The sequence below is a fragment of the Bubalus kerabau genome, chromosome X, assembly GCF_029407905.1.
Source record: "Bubalus kerabau isolate K-KA32 ecotype Philippines breed swamp buffalo chromosome X, PCC_UOA_SB_1v2, whole genome shotgun sequence".
NCBI lineage: Eukaryota > Metazoa > Chordata > Mammalia > Artiodactyla > Bovidae > Bubalus > Bubalus kerabau.
In genome coordinates this window covers 123,556,153-123,564,572 of record NC_073647.1, presented here as the reverse complement: position 1 = coordinate 123,564,572, position 8,420 = coordinate 123,556,153, and positions in this window count along the sequence as shown.

The window sequence follows — 8,420 nt, the reverse complement described above, 5'->3', positions numbered from 1 at the left end:
GCTGCTATGATGTATCTTGCTTACTAATACCATTCACTGGCTTGTTCATACCACTGGGGAAGTCCATCTATAAGGTTTATCCTTGGGTTATACCTAAATCCTGATGGGAGAAGGCAGTGGCACCCCACTCCAGTACTCTCTTGCCTGGAGAGCCCCATAGACGGAGGAGCCTGGTAGGCCTCAGTCCATGGGGTCGCTAGGAGTCAGACACGACTAAGCGACTTCACTTTCACTTTTCACTTTCATGCATTGGAGAAGGAAATGGCAACCCACTCCAGTGTTCTTGCCTGGAGAATCCCAGGGACAGGGGGAGCCTGGTGGGCTGCCATCTACAGGGTCGCACAGGGTCGGACATGACTGAAGCGACTTAGCAGCATACCTAAATCATGATAGATTTCTCCTTTATACTTAAACTTCAGGTGCTAATTCTTTACTCTGAGGGTAAAATCCAGATGGATTTCCTTCTGGATCTATTAAAAGAGAAAGCACAAGAACAGTGACATATGGAATAAGGGATATAGAAGGTTGATGGCCTCCACAATTTACCAAGGTCAGACTAAGGTGGGATAAGGGAGATGAGGTATATAACCAGATATAGAGATTAAATAAATCTATGTGAAAGTGTGTTAGTTGTTCCATTGTGTCCGACTCTTTGCAATCCCATGGACTATAGCCCGCCAGGCTCCTCTGTCCATGGAATTCTCCAGGCAAGAACACTGGAGTGGGCAGCCATTCCCTCCTCTAGGGGCTCTTCCCAACCCGGGGATCGAACCTGGGTCTCCCGCATTGCAGGCAGATTCTTTACCAACTGAACCACAACTTATTTGTTTATCGGAGTCAAGTACGTTTCTTTCATTTTAACATTTTTGTTTGGTAAAATACACAGGGTTTACTATTTTAACCATTAAGTTTACAGTTTAGTGGCATTAACTACATTGACATTGTTCAACTATTAACTCTATCTAGCCTAGAACACTTTTCATCTTTCCAAACTGAAACTATTGAATTGGCCAAAAAGTTCAATCAGATTCCCAGTACATACCCCTTAAACAATAACTCCCTATTCTCCCCTCCCTTCAGCCCCTGGCAACCACCATTATACTTTCCATCTCTATGAATTTGACTACTTTAGAGACCTCAGATAAGCGGAGTCATACAATATTTGTCCTTTTATGGCTAGCTTATTTCACTTAGCCTAGTATCCTCAATGTTCATCCTTATTGTAGCATATGACAGAATTTCCTTCTTTTTATAGCTGAATAATATTCCACTGTGTGTGTATGTGTGTATACATATGCCCCATCTCATTTATCCCTTTACTCACTAATGAATACTTGGGTTGCTTCCACCTTTTGACTGTTGTGAATAATGCTGCTGTGAAAATGGGTATACACAGTCAGAATGGCCATCATTAAAATGTCTACAAATAACAAATGTTGGAGAAGGTGTGGAGAAAAAGGAACCTTCCTACACTGTTGGTGGGAATGTAAATGGGCAGCCAATATAAATGTAAATTGGGCTTCCTGGGTGGCTCAGCTGGTAAAGAAACTGCCTGAGATGCAGGAGATGTGGGTTCAATCCCTGGGTCAGTAAGATCCCCTGGAGAAGGAAATGGCAACCCACTCCAGTATTCTCACCACGGAAATCCTATGGACAGAGGAGCCTAGTTGGCTACAGTCCATAGGGTTGCAAAGAGTCAGACATAAATCAGCACACATACATAATCAACACATAGCCAATATGGGAAACAGTATGGAGGATCCTTAAAAAGTTAAAAATAGAGTTGCCATATAATCCAGCAATCCCACTCCTGGGCATATATCCAGATAAAACTATAATTCAAAGCAACCTTACTTTGTCCATCAACAGAGGAATGGATAAAGAATATGTGGTGTATACAATGGAATGCTCAGTTCAGTTCAGTCACTCAGTCGTGTCCGACTCTTTGTGACCCCATGAATCGCAGCACGCCAGGCCTCCCTGTCCATCACCAACTCCCGGAGTTCACTCAGACTCACGTCCATCGAGTCGGTGATGCCATCCAGCCATCTCATCCTCTGTCGTCCCCTTCTCCTCCTGCCCCCAATCCCTCCCAGCCTCGGAGTCTTTTCCAATGAGTCAACTCTTTGCATGAGATGGCCAAAGTACTGGAGTTTCAGCTTTAGCATCATTCCTTCCAAAGAACACCCAGGGCTGATCTCCTTCAGAATGGACTGGTTGGAATGCTACTCAACCATAAAAAGAATGAATGATGCCATTTGCAGCAACACAAATGGACCTAGATATTATCATACTAAGTGAAATAAGTCTGACAGAGAAAGACAAATATCATATGACATCACATATGTGGAATCTAAAATAACGACACAAATGAACATACCTATGAAAGAGAAACAGACTCATACACAGAGAATATACCTATGGTTACCCAAGGGAAAAGGGGTGAGGTAAGGATAAATTAGGAGTTTTGGATTAACAAATACACACTACTATATATAAAAATAGATTAACAACAACGTACTACTGTGTAACGCAAAAAACCATATTCAACATCTTGTAATAAGCCTTAATGGAAAAAATTCACATGTAAATGAATCACTTTGCTATATACAAGAAACTAATACAATATGGTAAATCAGCTATACTTCAATTAAAAAAAAAAAAGAAAATGGGTGTACAGAGATGTGTTTGAGGCCTTGATTTCAGTTAATGGGTGCATACCTGGAAGTGGAATAGCTGACACATATGGTAATCCTGTTTTTAATTTTTTGAGAAACTGCTACACTATTTTCCTCAGTGTCTGTACCATTTTACAATTGCAACAGAATTCACAAAGGTTGCAGTTTCTGCACATCCTTGCCAATTGAGTTGACAAATGTATGTAGATATCTTTGTTTTATTGCCTTGCAATTAAAAGACGCTTACTCCTTGGAAGAAAAGTTATGACCAACCTAGAGAGCATATTCAAAAGCAGAGACATTACTTTGCCAACAAAGGTCCCTCTAGTCAAGGCTATGGTTTTTCCAGTGGTCATGTGTGGATGTGAAATTTGGACTATGAAGAAGGCTGAGCACCAAAGAATTGATGCTTTTGAACTGTGGTGTTGGAGAAGACTCTTGAGAGTCCCTTGGACTACAAGGAGATCCAACCAGTCCATTCTAAAGGAGATCAGTCTTGGGTGTTCTTTGGAAGGACTGATGCTGAAGCTGAAACTCCAATACTTTGGCCACCTCATGCAAAGAGTTGACTCATTGGAAAAGACTCTGATACTGGGAGGGATTGGGAGCAGGAGGAAGAGGGGACAACAGAGGACAAGATGGCTGGATGGCATCACCTACTCGATGGACGTGAGTTTGAGTGAACTCTGGGGGTTGGTGATGGACAGGGAGGCCTGGCGTGCTGCAATCCATGGGGTTGCAAAGAGTCAGACACAACTGAGCGACTGAAATGAACTGAACTGAACTGAACCTTCTGATGCCTACACAGTCTGTAATGATACATGTTTCTCAAAAGAGAAATGCTAATCTTCCTATTTTTCATTTTTTTTTTCAATTCATCTTTGTTCAATGCATTTTATGTTCCTCTGTTTATAATCTCATCTTGCTATGAGTTACTTGTACATTTTTAAGGTGCCATTCTGATTCATCTAAAGGGTTTTTAAGAGTACCTCTTTGCATAACATTTTTATGGTAGCTTTCTTACTATATACTCAAAAATTGTTAGTCTACTGGTATCATTTTATCAGTTTAAATGAAGTGTAGCATCCATACTTCCCTTTACCCTCCCTTGTTTATTATATAGTTTTTTAAAAATTTTCCTCTATATGTGTTTAAAACCATATCAAAGAATGTTATAATTTTTTTTCTTCCAACATCAATCATAATTTAGAAAACACCAAAAGAAGAAGGAAAGTCTGTGGCATTTACCCATATGTTTGTTCACTGTATTCTTTCTTCCTTTCTTATGTTCCAATATTCCTGTTTTTATAGTATTCTTTCTGTTTAGAGAAATGTCTCTCATCTTTGGAATCGGTCTCTAGAGGACAAATACCAGTAATTTTCCTTCGTCTAAGAATATCTGTGCTTCCTTTCTGAACAATATTTCCACTGGACATAGGATTCTAGGTTGACATTTCTTTTCTCTCAGCACTAAAAAAAAGTGTCACTTCCTTTTTGCCTCCATACTTTCTAATAAGAAATTTGTTGATATTTTATTTGTCATTTCTCTGGGCTGCTTTCATGATTTTTTACTCTGTGTTCACTTTTTAGAAGTTCGAGTCTCAAGTGTGTTGTTATGCATTTCTTTGGATTTATCCTATTTAGAATTTTATCAGCTTTTAAAAACTGTTGATGTATGTCTTTTGCCAAATTTTGTAAGTTTTCCTCCATTATTTCTTCAGGTACTTTTTCAGATGTATCCTTTTCAACTTCTCTTTCTGGGTCACTGATGACATGAATATTAGATTTTTGTTATAATCTCATAGATCCCTAAGGCTCTCTTCATTTTTTTTTAATTCTCCATTTCTCTGTTATGCAGATTAGAATTAGAATTGCTCTTTCAGTTCACTAACCCTTCCATTGTGCTGCTGGTGTCCTCCTGATGAGCCAGAGGTGGTGAAGGTCCTATCTCTCCACTACCCTTGTTGCTGCAGTGTGTGGTTAGATGTCCAGACTTTCCATTGGCCTCCCCTGACAGTGTTGAAGGCAGAGCCTTATTACCACCAAGCAGAGATGAGCATGAAAGTCCTGCCCCCTACTCAGCCTTCTCTGATACCAGTCCAGTGGGGGTTTGTGGCACTTTCTTGCAGCCTGGCAAATGTGAGTCTGAATGTCTAGGCTCCCATTTGGGCTGTTAACTACAAATTGGTGCTTTCCAAGAGCATTGCCAACAACCTAACAACACGGGCATTTGCTGTCTGCTTCTGTGAAGATTGAACCCCATGCTGCTATAGCTGTTGACCTTCAATAACACCTGAGGGAGTTCAGGGTGGAATGAGGCACTCTGTGCTCCAGGGAATCTGATGGGACAGGTCTTTAGATAGTTGCATATTTTTTTAGAAATAGATTTTATGATCCCAATTCCTGCATCTCCTCATATCTAGGAAAGCACTAAATCCCTTCCTTCACGGTAACATCAGATCCTTGTGACTAGGAGAAAACCTCTTGTAAAGTAAACGTTTGTTTGCACTGAACTCCCCCTTCACCAAAGCCTATATATATCGACCTTCCCCCACTACCTCTTTGGAGCAGTCTCTCAGAGCTATCTGGGGTGCTGCCTTCTGGGCTGCAGTCCTCATTTTGCCCCAGATAAAACTTAATTTGCAACTCTCAAGTTGTGCATCTGTTTTAGTCAACAGGACTTTACTGGTGAGGGTGAGTTTGAGGCGACAGATTTTTTCCGTAGTATTTGGCTGGAGTAGAGAAGCTATTACGTTTTCTGTCTACTTAGCTGAACTTTTCTGAGTCCTTTCTCTAAAGAGAACAAACTTTGGGAATTCACAGCCATGTTGTGCCTTGAGTTCCAAGGTTATTCTTAGCCCATCTGCCTTCTCTCCATTTTTCAGAGTAGTATACATATTTATACATATATACATATGGATGTGTTTTAGTTGCACTTACTTGGAGGAAAAGGGGTAAATACATTTACACTATCTTCCGAGAAGAGATCTAACTTCATATTCATGTAAATAACTCAAAGAAAAACATAACATGAATACTTCGTTTTCTCCAGCATCGTTGTCATCCATTTATTTCAAAAGGGATTCAGTGCTTTCTATGAGAAGCCAACTTTCAGCATGATTCATACACCCCTTTAGGATTTTTCAACTATCTGCTTCCATCTGGTTAATACCAAAACAGATTCTAAAGTGTAGAGGCTTGAGCTTAGACCCTGTGCTAAGCTTCTGAATGCTGGCCCCTCCACAGTTCCCCAGCACTTGAGGCCAGGAATCTTTTCCTGTTTGGAAATGCCCCTGTCCTACAACCCAGGCTTGGGAAACCCCAAATAGCAGCTCTCACCCCTTCAAGCCGTAGTTGCAACCATTGCTATGAACTGTGTGAAAATATGTCTACTTCACTGTTCTTTAAGAAAAAAATCATTTTATCTTTCCCGATCACAAACTTACAAAAATAGAACAAATGCTTTGATTAAATGAAGCAAAGAATCAAGCATAATATTCATAATTCTATAAGAAAAATGACCTAGTTTTGCCTCAGTATTTATTTGCCTTTTAGAGATTCAATAATTGCACTTTTTTTTTTTCTGAAGTGACTTCTTGTGCTAAAATAAATGACTGAAGAGTGTCTTATTTCTGACACAGATCACAGTTTGTTGCTAATGGAATGTTAACTGCTTTTTAAGTAACTCTGAATAAATCTGCTGATCCATAAAAGATTCATCTAAAAGGAATTCAATTCATTTTCTGGCTCTACCACTTTCACTGATGTGAAAAATCCTCTTCCATATTCCACTTTATTTCAGCCATTGCAATGCTGAGGGCGGCACCTGGCTTATAAAAGGATATTTTAATTGGGAGAGGTGACACATTTAATCATATGTCAAGGTTACCGTTTAAGAAACAGTCACTCCCCAAAAGAAAAATGATCTTTAAGCATGTCCTCTGGTGTAAAAATTGTCTCCAGAGTATGAAGGTTTACTCCATTCCAGAGATCAGAAATGCAGTACTGAAAGAGAATTCTGAGATTTCCAAAGACAAACAAAACCTGTGACTTCAGCTTCATTCCTGGGATTTAATTCCATTTGATTTTGTATCTGGGGCAACAGAGGATGATGCAAAACTTCAGCAAAAGCAAAATGTAACATCTCAGCAGATGTCTTTGTGGCCTGAATTTTTTCAGTGTCCAGAGCACCTTCCAGCCTTGTGTGCCTTTGTAGAACAGTCCAGCTTGGGTAGAAAATAGTCCCATCCAGAGTATGGTTTTGAAATCAGGGCTGTACCTTTCTTCCAGGTCTGCATATTATTTATCATTCTTTGAACAATCATGTGTCTAAACATAAGGCATATTTTTTAAAAATTATGAAATTAGATATTTATTAGACATTTTTGTAAATTTCAAAAAAAAAAAAAAAATCTTTCATTAAGCAAAGCTCTCTCTTAGAGTTATACTACAATCTTCCAAGAATAGATACATCTTTGCAGTTACTTAAACAGTAGCTTACAAGGAGTTGTATAAATTGTGCTAACTACATATATGTATGAAGTCGTGTCTGACTCTCGGCAACCTCATGGACTGTAGCCCTCTAGGTTCCTCTGTCTGTGGGCTTCTACCAGGCAAGAACACTGGAGTGGGTAGCATTCCCTACTCCAAGGGATCTTCCTTACCCAGGGATCGAACCCGGGCCGTGTGCACTACAGGCAGATTCTTTCCCATCTGAGCCACCAGGGAAGCCTACATAGATGAATATAGGCTATAAATTGTTTTCAAGTTGTTACCTCTGAGTTTAAGAAAAAAGATAATGAGTTCTATGCTGCTGCTGCTGCTGCTAAGTCGCTTCAGTCGTGTCCGACTCTGTGCGACCCCATAGACGGCAGCCCACCAGGCTCCCCCGTCCCTGGGATTCTCCAGGCAAGAACACTGGGGTGGGTTGCCATTCCTTCTCCAATGCATGAAAGTGAAAAGTGAAAGTGAAGTCACTCAGCCGTGTCCGACTCTTCGAGACCGCACGGACTGCAGCCTACCAGGCTCCTCTGTCCATGGGATTTTCCAGGCAAGAGTACTGGAGTGGGGTGCCATTGCTTTCTCTGAATGAGTTTTATGACTGAGTGTCATTTCACAATGAAAAGAGATGATACTAAATCTACATTTCAGCATTACTTGTTCTAGGCCACTATGAGTTCAAATGCTGTCCTTATGGAAGAATTGTGGCTCTTTTATACCTCATATAAGTAGAATCATATAGTTCGTCCACTTTTCTGTTTGGCTTTCTTTCACATAATATTTTGTCTCTGAGATTCATCCACAGTTTTGCATCTATCAGTAGTTTATTCGTTTCTTTGTGAGTTGTATCCCATTATATGACTCATATATATATCACATTATATGAATATATCATTTTCCTTTCACTTGTGATTGGACTTTTGTGTTGCTCCCAAGTTTTGGTCTTTATGTACAAAACTGCCAGGAACATTCCTGTCCATGTTCTTTGGTGCACAGGTGTAAACATTTCTATTGTGTATTCAGCTAAATAAGCTGCTGCTGCTGCTAAGTCTCTTCAGTCGTGTCCAACTCTCTGCGACCCCACAGACGGCAGCCCATCAGGCTCCCCTGTCCCTGGGATTCTCCAGGCAAGAACACTGGAGTGGGTTGCCATTTCCTTCTCCAGCTAAATAAGCTACCCAGACCCAATTTCAATGTGTGTGCTTCCCCACACCAACAAGCAATTCTCATTATCTAGCAGGG